The sequence below is a fragment of the Myotis myotis genome, unplaced genomic scaffold, assembly GCF_014108235.1.
Source record: "Myotis myotis isolate mMyoMyo1 unplaced genomic scaffold, mMyoMyo1.p scaffold_m19_p_1, whole genome shotgun sequence".
Classification (NCBI taxonomy): Eukaryota; Metazoa; Chordata; class Mammalia; order Chiroptera; family Vespertilionidae; genus Myotis; species Myotis myotis.
In genome coordinates, this window is record NW_023416313.1 from 94,856,778 (window position 1) to 94,871,209 (window position 14,432).

Below are 14,432 nucleotides of genomic sequence, written 5' to 3' on the forward strand. Positions count from 1 at the left end.
GCTTAACTACAACAAGACTGCGCACCAAGACCACAAGGGGGTGCACCAAGAAAGCATAAAAAATGCGGAGTCAAAGAAACAGGACAAAAATGACAGAAATGGAGGATATAGACCTCAAAAACCACACTTTTAAGGTCTCTCAAGAACTGTCTAGAAGCCGCCGATAAACTTAGTAAGGCCTTCGAAAAGACTGGTGAGACCGCCGATAAATATAGTGAGATCCTCAAGAAATCTAATGAGACCCTCGATGTTCTGATAAAGAACCAACTAGAAATTAAGCATACACTGACTGAAATAAAGAATATTTTTTAAAAATATATTTTATTGATTTTTTACAGAGAGGAAGGGAGAGAGATAGAGAGCCAGAAACATCGATGAGAGAGAAACATCAATCAGCTGCCTTCTGCACATCTCCCACTGGGGATGTGCCCGCAACCGAGGTACATGCCCTTGACCGGAATCGAACCCGGGACCCTTCAGTCCGCAGGCCGATGCTCTATCCACTGAGCCAAACCAGTTTTGGCTGAAATAAAGAATATTATACAGACTCCCAACAGCAGACAAGAGGAGTGCAAGAATCAAGTCAAAGATTTGAAATGCGAAGAAGCAAAAAACACCCAACCAGAAAAGCAAAATGAGAAAAGAATCCAAAAATACTAAGATAGTGTAAGGAGCCTCTGGGACAACTTCAAGCATACCAACATCTGAATTATAGGGGTGCCAGAAGATGAGAGAGAGCAAGATATTGAAAACCTATTTGAAGAAATAATGACAGAAAACTTCCCCTACCTGGTGAAAGAAATAGACTTACAGGTCCAGGAAGCGCAGAGAAGCCCAAACAAAAGGAATCCAAAGAGGACCACACCAAGACACATCATAATTAAAATGCCAAGAGCAAAAGACAAAGAGAGAATCTTAAAAGCAGTAAGAGAAAGAAACTCAGTTACCTACAAGGGAGTACCCATACAACTGTCAGCTGATTTCTCAACAGAAACTTTGCAAGCCAGAAGGGAGTGGCAAGAAATACTCAAAGTGATGAATAACAAGAACCTACAACCAAGATTACTTTATCCAGCAAAGCTATCATTCAGAATTGAAGGTCAGATAAAGAGCTTCACAGATAAGGAAAAGCTAAAGGAGTTCATCACCACCAAACCAGGATTATATGAAATGCTGAAAGGTATCCTTTAAGAAGAGGAAGAGGAAGAAAAAGGTAAAGATACAAATTATGAACAACAAATACGCATCTATCAACAAGTGAATCTAAGAATCAATTGAATAAATCATCTGATGAACAGAATGAACTGGTGATTATAATAGAATCAGGGACATAGAAAGGGAGTGGACTGACTATTCTTGGGGGGGAAAGGGGTGTGGGAGATGCGGGAAGAGACTGGACAAAAATCGTGCACCTATGGATGAGGACAGTGGGTGGGGAGTGAGGGCGGAGGGTGGGGTGGGAACTGGGAGGAGGGCAGTTATGGGGGGAAAAAAGAGGAACAAATGAAATAATCTGAACAATAAAGATTTAATTAAAAATAAAATAAAATAAAATATTTCAAGCATTTGTTGCTTTTTTATTTAAGTTACAAAAGCAGGCCACAAAATTATGTGTATAATATAATTCAACTATGTAGGAAAAGTGCACATGAGAAAATATGCCGTCGCTGGTTTGGCTCCGTGGATAGAGCATCGGCCTGCGGACTAAAGGGTCCCAGGTTCGCTTCCGGCCAAGGGCACATGCCCGGGTTGCAGGCTTGATCCCCCCCCCCTCCAGTAGGGGGCGTGCAGGAGGCAGCCGATCAGTGATTTTCTCTCATCATTGATGTTTCTATCTCTCTCTCCCTCTCCCTTCCTCTCTGAAATCAATAAAATATATATATATATTTTAAAAAGAAAATATAGAAAAATTAGATATATATGTATATTTTAATATAAAATTGTTAATAAAATGACAGAGTAATGGGAGGTTTTTCCTTTCTCTTATCTGGATTTCAATTTTTTTTCAAAAGTGGTCATGATAACTTTTGTAATTTAAGAAGTATGTTAATGCCAGCACTTAATAGTGTTACAAGAGCGGAGAGATAGACAGGGAGAGTCAGGGCAGCCACATGGATGTATGTACGAAGCGGTGCCGCCTCGCAGAGGGGTTCGCACTGCGTGAAGCGGTGCTGCCTCGCAGAGGGGTTCGCACTGCGTGAAGCGGTGCCACCTTGCAGAGGGTTTGCTTCTGCATACAGATTGGCCAAACCTCAACTATGACCAAAGTCACAAAGGAAACTCACATGGCACAGAAATCTCTACTGTACACACAGAATTGTAAACATTCAGGTCTTAGTATGAAAGAGATATATCTTTTAATGCCCATAGCATTTCAATTCCTTTAAAAACACAACAGCTTCCAAATGTTTACAAAAGTTCACAACTATTTCATTTTGAAAAGCCCAGTTTAATTTATACAAAAAAAGTAGGTTTCATTTTCAATGAGGGAAAGTAAGATCAATAACATTTGTCTCCTTGAGAATTCTAAAATTCAACACAAAAGTCCATTCCCTACTTCTAAGAACAAAAATCTCAACGCCTGGCGCATTGAGGCAGCCTTTGCCCACAATCCCAGTGCCTCTCCTGTCTGTTTCGGGGACAGTCCAGTTACAGTGACGGGTCACGCCATCCTCTGCCTGGTTGACAGAGAGCTTAAGAAAACAACTTGAAGCTTGTTGTTCTTAGCATTCACCCCTAGTGCTCACTTTCCAGCCACAGTGCCTGTCACACCCCCACAGGACTAACGCAGAAGTCCAGACGGGAACCAGCTGAGGGAAATCCCTCCCGCACCCTTTTCCAAGCATCACTACTGAGCACAGAGCAGCAGTCGCTCAGAAATGTCCCAGAGAGGAATCAACAATGGGGACCACAGAGCAGCCGCCAGAAAACTCGGGTATCATTTATGGTGAAGGTGGAGGCTACCCAGAACCTCCACTGAGTCAGCAAACTACAAAAGCACCAACTACTAGCACAAATAAATGGCCAGATAAATGACACATTTTTTAAAGGACACATTTTTAAGAAATGGAAAATGGTACAGCCACTATAATTTTGCTCAGATTAGATATTTGCAGAGTGAAAACTGGTGAATTGTCATTCCTTAGCCTTGGAAAAGACATGTCAGAATCAAGTAATTACTTTCCATTTGTGTATAAAAAGTCTTCCTAGGAACCTAAAATTCACTCTTTAATAAAGGTAAAAGCATAAAACCAGTTTTTGTTGTTTATTCAATTCTTTTTCTTTGAAAGAGAGAGAAAGGGAGGCAGGGAGGGAGAGGGGAGAGAGAGAGACAGAGAAAGAGAGGAGAGAAAGAGAAACATTGATTTGTTGTTCCACTTATTTATGCATTCATAAATAATGAATGGTTGACTCTTGTATGTGCCCTGACTGGGGATCGAACCTGCAAGCCCTGCGTATGGGGGTGATGCTCTAACCCAGCGGTTCTCAACCTGTGGGTTGCGACCCCTTTGGCGGTTGAACGACCCTTTCACAGGGGTCGCCTAAGACCATCCTGCATATCAGATATTTACATTACGATTCATAACAGTAGCAACATTACAGTTATGAAGTAGCAACGGAAATAATTTTATGGTTGGGTCACAACATGAGGAACTGTATTTAAAGGGCCAGAAGGTTGAGAACCACTGCTCTGACCAATTGAGCTACCCAGCCAGAGCCTGTTTATTCAGTTCTTAATTAGGAGGAGCATATGACGCATATCTATATATTCTGGTTCAGTTAAGTCTGGGATAAGCCTGGCGCTTGCTAAGCACCACAGGTGATTCTGATGTATACCAACAGCCAGCACTACTGAGGAGATCTGGATTTTTCTCTCATTTCAATGTCTGTGTTTAAAGCTAACTACATAAAGAAGAGACATTTAGTCTTTATCAAGCATAACTATAATGTGCTACAATTAACTAACTCACCTGGAATTTACTTCCTCCACTGTGACTGTTCTCTTCTTTCAATTTTCAGAAAGCACATTTCTCTCATCCAAGGAGTATCTAAGCTTTAAACCCAGGGCGGTTTGCTCTGCACAGCGCTTAGCACAGTGCACCAAGTCTACTCATAAGCAAAGTCTGGGTAACGCCAAGGTGAAGCTACCCGGATGTTCTAAAGCACAGCCAGAGACGGGATAAGCGGCCACAAGGGCCACATCATCCTCTCCAAGCAGGAAGGGCACAGAGAGTGACAGACGTCACTCCACGTTGGTGACAGACGTCACTCCTGACTTCATCCCCCTCACAAGAACAATGACCACCTGTTCATGGATAAGACACCACTGAGAGGAATCTCAGAACACGGGTAAGGCTGAAGCACCCTGCACCTCAGAGAGCCAGACAAACATTGCGAGGGCGAGAGGAGGTGCTACACAGACTGCACTGCCCCTCCCCCGGCCAGCACAGCACCACACGGAGAGCTCTCCCCTGAGCCTACAGAGCCCAGGGCCTGACAGCCAGCCGGCTCCCACCCCCAAAACTCTGGGTCGAGTCATGGGAACCTATACTCCAGTTCCAGCCCATGGGGATCACAGGGGGATGTATGGGCTCCGCCGCTAGGAATCTGATTGTGATGGAGAAGGGGCACAGAGCCAGGCAACCACCACCACTTGGGACTTGGCAGACCAAGTTCCTACCGGCAGTCCAAGGAGTAGTCCTGGTCAGCTGCTTCCCCCACCTGCAAAGCCAGGATGGTGCACAGTGTGAGCAGGAGCCTGGGAGGCAGGCCTGCAGCTGGAGCGTGTTGACCCCGCGCAGGGAGTGCAGCTATTTTATAGCTCTGCCCACAGCTGGTGTAGCTCCTCACCCCTCCCAACCACAACGCCTGACCAGGAGCGCCTGGGAGGTGGCTTGGACTTGGCCATCCGGATCCACCCAAGAAGGGGCGCTCACTCAGAGCCCCACCCAACCAGGAAGCCTGAGTAGGAACGCATGGAAGCTGCTTAGCCGGCAACACTAGAGCCGAGTCCAAAGCTGATCCTCTGCAGAGCAAGCCAGCGTCCTCCTGTTCGGTCAGGGAAACGATGTGTAGCCCATTGCTGAGTGCAGCCTTCAGCCGCCTGAACCTGACCAGGCACACAGGAAGCTAGCTGTGTAGCTATCTAATACCCCTGCTTACAGGGGCACTTGAGCTGAGAGCACATTCTACGGTTTCCCAACCTGCAGAGCAAATCCTGTGGCCCTATCTGACCAGAGAATTCCTTACTTACTAATATCCTCCTGATTTGGGTCCCTAAACAATAAGCCACCCCGGCCCTGGGGCTTATTCTGCTGCCCCTGCCGTGGGGGCATGGAAACTAATTCAGAGACCACCCCCTGCTTAGTATCCTAGTACCAACGGTTTTGTCAGCCTGACGAGAGCACCCAAGCACTGCCCACCCTTAGCCTCACGTGGGCAGGAAACCAGCAATCCTGACTCCCGGCAGCAGCACCCCCCACCCTGACCGCAGGGCTCAGGCAGTGGCTTTGCCCCAAAATAGACCCTGATGGCAGGTCCTACCTCCCCAAGGATGTTACCAGCAGACACATTCAAAACCCCAAACTGGTCTGTCTAGGGCAGCCATGGGCAAACTACGGCCCACGGGCCGGATCCGGCCCGTTTGAAATGAATAAAACTAAAAAAAAAAAAAGACCGTACCCTTTTATGTAATGATGTTTACTTTGAATTTATATTAGTTCACACAAACACTCCATCCATGCTTTTGTTCCGGCCCTCCGGTCCAGTTTAAGAACCCATTGTGGCCCTCGAGTCAAAAAGTTTGCCCACCCATGGTCTAGGGGAAAACTCACTCAAAGCAAACCTGTAAAATCTGGAAAAGAAAATTAGGGACACTAATTTACTCAGATGCACACACACCAATGTAAGGAATCAAGGATCATAAATAAAAACAGGTAAATGTGACACCACCAAAAGGAAACAAATAAAGCTCCAATAACTGACCCTAAAGAAATAGAGGTCTGTGATCTGTTAAAGAATTCAGAATAATCCTCTTAAGGAAATTGAGTGAACTAGAAGAACACAAACAACTAAACAAAATTAGGAAAATAATGCACCAAACAAAATGTTTAACGAAGAAACAGAGACCATTAAAAAAAAAATCCTAGAGCCTAGCCGGTGTGGCTCAGCGGTTGAGCGACAACCCAGGAACCAAGTGGTCACAAGTTTGGCCCTAGCTGGTTTGGCTCAGTGGATAGAGCGTCGGCCTGTGGACTGAAGGGTTCTGGGTTTGATTCTGGTTAAGGGCATGTACCTCGGTTGCAGGCTCCTCCCCGTCCTGGGCCCCCGTCAGGGCGGGTGGAGAAAGCAACCAATCGATGTGTTTCTCTCACACTGATACTTCTGTCTTTCCCTTTCTCTTCCACTCTCTCTAAAAAGCAATGGAAAAATATCCTTGGGTGAGGATTAACAAAAACAAAAGAAAACAAAACAAAAAACCCCAAACAAAAAATGAGGTCACAGATTTAATTCCTGATCAGGCTATCAATCTCAAGTAGGGAGTGAGCAGGAGACAGCCAATCAATGATGCTTCTCTAGCATCAATATTTCTATCTCTGTATCCCTCTCTCTTCCTCTCTCTAAAAACAAAAATAAATGAAAACATTTTTTTTTAAATCCTGGAGCTGAAAAAATACAAGGACTATACTGAATAACTCAATAGGGAACTTCAAAAGCCGACCTGATCCTGAAGAAAAAATGACCTAGAACACAGGACATTTAAAATTATCTTAGAGAGAGAGAGAGAGAGAGAGAGAGAGAGAGAGAGAATATGAAGAGTTGCTCTGGCTGGGTAGGTCAGTTAGTTGGAGTGTTGTCCCGATATGCCAAGGTGGCAGGTTTGATCCACAGTCAGGGCACATACAGGAATCATCAACCAATGAATGCATAAATAGGTGGAGCAACAAATCAATGTTTCTCTCTTTCTTTTTCTTCATTCCTCTCTCTCTCTCTAAAATAAATAGGTAAAAATTAAGAAAAAAAGAACAAAAGGAGTGAAGAAAGCCTAAGGGATTTATGTGACACAACCAAAAGAAATAATAGCTGCAATAGGGGAATTTCACAAGGAGAAAAGAAAGTATATCTAAAGCAATAATGGCTGAAAACTTCCCAAACCTCAGGAGAGAAACAGACATGCAGATCCATGAGGTACAAAGGACCCCAAATAGGTTGAACCCTAACAGGGCTACACTGAGACACAGTATAATTGAATTACCAAAAGTCAAAGAAAGAATTTTGAAAACAGCAAGGAAAAATGTTACATATAAGGGAACCCCTGTAAGACTATCAGCAGATTTAAAATATTGAAAGAAAATAATTATAACCAAGAATACTATACCCAGTAAACCTGTCTTTCAGAAATGAAGGAGAAATAAAAATTTTCCTGAACAAACAAAAGCTGAGAGGGAATTCATGGCCACTAGAAATCCTAAAGGGTGCTCTTTGAGTGGAAGTAAAGGGACACTAATTAAGATAAAAAAATAACAAGTTAGTGGAAAACTCACTGGCAATGGTAAATATATGGTCAAAGATAGATTCTGTAATATGGTAATGGTGGTGCATAATTCACTTACAACTCTAGCTTAAAAAGCTAAAAACCAAACATATTAAAAATTACCATAACTACAACATTATTGTATACACAATATAAAAATATGTAAACTGAAATATCAATAATAACTTAAAATGTGAGGGAGACGGTCGCTTGGCAACATTCCGTACTGCCCACCATGTTCTTAAGCAGCAGCCTCTCGCATCTCCGGACACAACTGCAATTCATTCTTGAAAAGTCTGTCTGCTCCATGGCTGTGATTGGAGCCCCATTCTCACGGAGACAGAAAAGAAAAGGAGTGGAATATGGTCCTGCTGCTATTAGAGAAACTGGCATGATGAAAATGCTCTCCAATTTGGGCTGCGGCCTAAAGGACTTTGGAGATTTGAGTTTCACTCCAGTCCCCAAAGAGGATCTGTACAACAACCTGACAGCAAACCGTCGCTCGGTGGGCCTCACCAGCCAGGAACTGTCTGAGTTAGGTAGTAGAGCAGTATCAGGAGGCTACAGCTGTGTCACAGTGTCAGGAGACCACAGCCTGGCAATTGGTACCATTAGTGGCCACGCCCGACACTGCCCAGACCTGTGATCTGGGTTAATACCCATGCTGACATCAATACATCCCTCACCACTTCATCTGGATGTCTCCATGGACAGCCAGTTTCATTTCTCCTCAAAGAACTACAGGACAAGGTGCTACAGCTCCCAGGATTTTCCTGGATCAAACCTTGTATCTCTTCCCCAAGTCTTGTGTATATTGGTCTAAGACAGTGGTTGGCAAACCGCAGCTCGCGAGCCACATGCGGCTCTTTGGCCCCTTGAGTGTGGCTCTTCCACAAAATACCACATGCGGGCGTGCACGTACAGTACGATTAAAACTTCATGGCCCATGCACAGAAGTCGGTATTTTGTGGAAGAGACACACTCAAGGGGCCAAAGAGCCGCATGTGGCTCGCGAGCTGTGGTTTGATGAGCCGCAGTTTGCCAACCACTGGTCTAAGAGATGGACCCTCCTGAACATTTTATTTTAAAGAATTATGATATCCAGTATTTTTCCATAAGAGACATAGACTTGGTATCCAGAAGGTCATGGAACAGACATTCAATCTACTGATTGGAAAAAGACAAAGGCCAATCCATCTGAGCTTTGATATTGATGCATTTGACCCTACACTGGCTCCAGCCACAGGAACTCCTGTTGTAGGAGGACTGACATATTGAAAAGGCATGTATATTACTGAGAAAATACACAACACAGAGTTGCTATCAGCACTGGATCTTGTTGAAGTTAATCCTCAGTTGGCCGCTTCAGATGAAGAGGCCAAGGCTACAGCTGGCCTGGCAGTGGATGTGATTGCTTCAATTTTTGGTCCAGAAAGGGAAGGAGGGCACAATGTCTATGACCAACTTCCTACTCCCAGTTCAACACATGAATCAGAAAATGAAGAACATGTGAGAATTTAGAAAATAATGCATGATGACACATTCGTCACAATGGGCATTTCAGAGTTGTGAGGTGTTTGAGGGGGCAGATACTACATGGTCATCTGGGTCAATACTGCCTTAATGAGAACATTTGTGTACTCTCGCAATTGTAAAATTTCCTTTCCCTCTCCATTTTGGTGACCAATGATACTACTGTAAATGTATTTGTGGGTGTTTTGTTTTGTTTTGTTTTTTCCAATTCATGAGGTATTACTATGTTGGAGCACCATGTAAATTTAAAGAAGTCATAAACAGCATTTATTACCTTGGTATAATTTGGAAAAAAAAAATGTGAGGGGGAGAAGTAAAAGAGTAAAGTTTAGGAATAACAAGCTATCAAACTTGTTATCAATCTAAAATAGGATGTTATGAGAGTTCCAAAATGGTGGTGGAGTAAGTGGAAGCTACATTGACACTCTCCCAGGACCAAACTGGAATTACAACTAAAATACAGAAAAACTATCCTGAATAATCAACTAAAGACTAGCTGGAGAGAACCTGATAACCAAGGATGGAAAGTGGAGCCTGCATAGAGACTGGTAGGAAGTGTGAAGGTGTGAAAGGGCTGCCCGGGCTCCCACAGACAGCAGCTGAAGGTCCAGAGGGATAACTCAGCTATGGGGGGTTCCCACTGAGAATATGGGGTCTAGAACCGGAGTGTCTGCCTTCTGAGCTCCAACCCCAGATCCCCCAACTTTGGCTTCTGCTCACGCAACTCCAGTCCACTCGGCCCTCCCTCTGCTGGAGCCCAAGGTTGACTGGCTGTGAGGACTGGCCATGATTACAGTGGATGAACTGTTGTACCCGGGCTGACCCCATGGAGTGGAATTCACTTTAGCAAGACTCTGGTACCTGGGGAACGGCAGAGGAATCCTTGAGAAAGCGGATTGAAAGTTGGAGACTGCGGCTGAAATCTCTCCCGGAGCGCCGGCTCAGCCGCGGAGACTGCGCCATCTTGAGTGGCTGTTTTTTGGAAATGTATACTGTACACCCAAAGACCTGGCATCCAGAGATCGGCTGCTAACCCGGAGACACTGGATCTGGGACAGCGCGACTTCATGTAGTCCTGCTTCTCGCGGAAAGATCCAAGCAACAGCAGCCTCATGATCACCACACCCTCTGTCTGAGGAACAGCAGCTGTACGTGAAACCTCCCCCAACCAGCCAGAAGAGCCACCACAGCTGTGAACAGCACCCACCAGAGGAGCTGCTGCCAACTGAGGAGCAGCTGCTACCGCAACCGCCCGAGGAGCAACCACAGCCCGAGGAGCCACTGCTACCCAGGGAGCAGCCACTGAACGACTCAACATCTAGATATGTCAGTGAGATCAAACATGGGTAGACAAAGAAACCCTCAAAGGAAAGAAAAGGAGGACTCGCCAGAAAAGCAGCTAAGTGATACAGAGGCATGCAACATGACAGAAAAAGAATTCAGAATAAGGGTCCTAGAGTGCATAAACCAGATGGAGGAAAAAATCAACAACTTATGCAAGAAACAAGAAGAAACAGATGAAAAAATCAATAACTTATGTAAGACCCAAGAAGAAATGAAGAGCGATATACCATTGAAAGTATCAACAGTAGACTAGGAGAAGCGGAGGACCAAATTAGTGAATTAGAAGACAAGGAAGCAAAACACACCCAAACTGTACTGCAATTGGAGAAAAAAATTAAGAGACAGGAGGAGAACCTAAGGGAGCTTTGGGACAACATGAAATGAAACAACATACGAATAATAGGGGTGCCAGAACAACAGAAAGAGGAACAAGGATTGGGAAACCTATTTGAAGAAATAATATCAGAAAACGTCCCAGAGGTGGGGAAGAAAAAAATCACACAAGCATAGAGAGTCCCCAACAAGGTGAACCCAAAAGACCCACACCAAGACACATCATAATTACCCTGGCAAATGTTCAGGACAAAGAGAGAATGTTACAGGCTGCAAGAGAGAGATGGAAAGTTACATACAAGGGATCTCCCATTAGATTATCAAATGATTTCTCAACAGAAACACATCAGGCCAGAAAAGAATGGACGGAAATTTACAGTGATGCAAAGCAAAGGACTGAATCCAAGAATACTCTATCCAGCAAGGCTATCATTCAAAATTGAAGGGGAAATAAGAAGCTTCACAGAGAATATGGGGTCTAAACCCCGAACTGGGCTCCCCAGCCCAGAGCACCAGAACTGAGAAAGGTGACCACATAACATGAAGCTGTGAAAAGCAGCAGGGTTGCTATCTGCCAGGGAGAGATAGATAGAAATGCAGGTACCCTCTGAAAGATCCAACACACAAAATTTTGTGTGCAGCCACTCACCTTGGGTTCTGGTAGAAGGAGGCAGAGTGGACTGGAGCTGTGGGAGCAGAAGCCAGGGTTGGGGGCCCAGGGGTTAAAGCTCAGAAGGCAGAAACCCTGTTTTCTTGTGCTGAGTCATTCCCTCACACTGCAGAGGACATCTTTCTCGGGCAGACATTTATCTTCCAGGCAGCTGTTGCCTAGGGGGGAAACAATTGCCCCACCCTGTTGGAAAACCTCTCACTCTACTCTGTGGTCAATAACCTGAAGCTAATCAAGACTCAATACAATCTGACTGCAGGCAGAGGCGGATCTCTGGAGGCTTTGAGTCTTCACCTGATTTATTTCTGGACCTGGGGCTAGGAAAAGCAGAGCTTGGTGCACATCTGGTCCTTTCCAAAGGCATCCAGCCCCAGCAGAGGGATCCATAAGCTATGGATAGCTGACAGCTAGTCAGAAACAGTATGTGACATTTCCTGCACTAGAGATTGGGAGGCATAGCAGATCTACCTAATACACACACACATACCTAAACAGGCAGCCAAAATGGGGAGACAAGCCCAAAACAAAATAACAAGAGAATTCTCCAGAAGAAGAGCTAAATGAAATGGAGATAAGAAATTTATTAGGCATAGAGTTCAGAATAATGATAGCAAAGATGCTCAACAGCATAAGAAAAGATATAGTAAATACGAAAAATGACATAGCACTAATAAAGAACACAGTGGAAGGAATACACAGCAGATGAGGGGAAACAAAGGATTTGATCAGTGAATTAGAAGACAGGGAAGAAAAATCACTCAGAGAACCAAAACAACAACAACAAAAATGCCGAGCCAGCATGGCTCAGTGGTTGAGTGTTGACCTATGAGCCAGAAGGTCATGGTTTGATTCCTGGTCAGGGCACATGTCCAGGTTTTGACTCGATCCCATGTGGGGCATGCAGGAGGCAGCCTATCAATGACTCTCTCTCATTATTGATGTTTCTATCTCTCTCTCCTTCTCCCTTCCTCTCTGAAATAAAAAATATATTTTAAAAAAGAAAAACCAATTAAAAAACAAGAGGACAGCTTAAGGGAGCTGTGGGACATGAAATGTAACAATATTCGCATCATAGGACTACCAGAAGGGGAAGAAAGTGAGCAAGGGATAGAAAACGTGTTTAAAGAAATAATGGCAGAACACTTCCCTAACCTGGTAAAGGAAAAAGTCACACAAGTTCAGGAGGCACAGAGAGTGCCAAGCAAGAACCCAAACAGGTCCATTCCCAGACACATCATAATTTAGATGCCAAAAATTAAAGACACAGAGAAAATCTTAGAGGCAGCAAGAGAAAAGCAATTTGTTACCTACAAAGGAACTCTCACAAGGCTGTCAGCTGATTTCTCATCAGAAACTCTACAGCCAGAAGGAAATGGAATGAAGTATTCCAGGTAATGAAAAGCAAGGATCTGAAACCAAGATTACTATATCTATCAAGGCTATCATTCAAAATAGATGGTGAAATAAAGAGCTTCCCAGACCAAAAAAAAAAAAAGCTACCACCAAACCAGCACTGCAAGAAAGCTAAAGGGACTGCTATAACAAGAAGAGAGAGAAAGAGAGAGAGAGAGAGGGAGAGAGAGAGAGAAAACATAGCCATACAGAATTAAAATGACTATCAATAAGTACCTATCAATAATAACCTTAAATGTAAATGGCTTAAATGCTCCAATCAAAAGATATAGGTAGCTGAATGAACATGAAAACATAACCCAGATATAGAAGAAACCCACCTCAGAACAAAAGACTCATACAGGATAAAAGTGAAGGGATGGAAAAAATTTCCATGCAAATGGAAACAGAAAGAAGTTGCTGTGGCAATACTCATATCTGACAAAATAGACTTCAAAATGAAGGCCATCACAAGAGACAATAAAGGTCACTATATAATACTAAAGGGATTGATCCAACAAGAGGATATAACCCTGGGAAACATATATGTACCCAATATAGGAGCACCTAACTATAATAAAAAAAACTTCTAGAGGACTTTAAGGGAGAGATTGACAGCAATATAGTTATAATCAGGGGTTTTAACACCCTGTTGACTTCACGGGATACATCTTTCAGACAAAAAATTAACAAGGAAACAGTGAGTCTAAATGACACACTGGATCAGATGGATTTGACATTTATAGAATAACTGACCCCAAAGCTGTAAAATATACATTCTTCTCAAGTGCACATGGGTCATTCTTAAAGAGAGACCATGTTAGGACACAAAACAAGTCTCTACAAGTTCAAGAAGATTGAAATCATATCAAGCATCTTCTCAGATCATAATGGAATGAAGTTAGGAATCAACTACAGTAAAAACTCAAAAACATTCAAACTCATGGAGGCTAAATAGCATGTTATTAAACAATTACTGGATTACCAATGAGATCAAGAAAAAAATAAAAAACATCCTGGAAACAAATGACTATGAAAACACAACAATCCAAAATCTCTGGGACACAGCAAAAGCAGTCCTAAGAGGGAAGTTCATAATAGCACTACAGACCTACCTCAAAATACAAGAAAAATTAATAATATACTATTTAACCCTACAACTTAAAGAATTAGAAAAAGAACAAGAAGAAAAGCCTAGAGTAAGTAGAAGAAAGGAAATTATAAAGATCAGAGTGAAAATAAATGACACAGAGACTGAAAAAAATACAAAAGATCAATGAAACCAAGAGCTGGTTCTTTGAAAAGATAAACGAGATAATGAACCTTTAGCCAGACTCATCAAGAAACAAAGATAGAGGACCCAAATAATTAAAATTAGAAACAAAAGCGGTGAAGTAACCATTGACATCACAGAAATACAAAGAATTGTAAGAAAATACTATGAGCAACGATATGCCAACAAGCTGGACAATTTGAATGAAATGGACAAATTCCTAGAATAACACAATCTCCAAAAACTGAATCAGGAAGAATCAGAAAACCTGAATAGGCCAATAACAACTGATGATATTGAAGTAGTAATAAAAAAAACTCCCAACAAACAAAAGCCCTGATCCGGATGGCTAA

General features: G+C 43.2%; 1 pseudogene; it reads left to right on the forward strand.

The window, feature by feature from the left end:
- The first annotated feature begins 7,769 nt into the window (after nucleotides 1-7,769).
- On the forward strand, nucleotides 7,770-9,055 carry LOC118666371 (annotated as a pseudogene).
- Nucleotides 9,056-14,432: the final 5,377 nt, after the last annotated feature.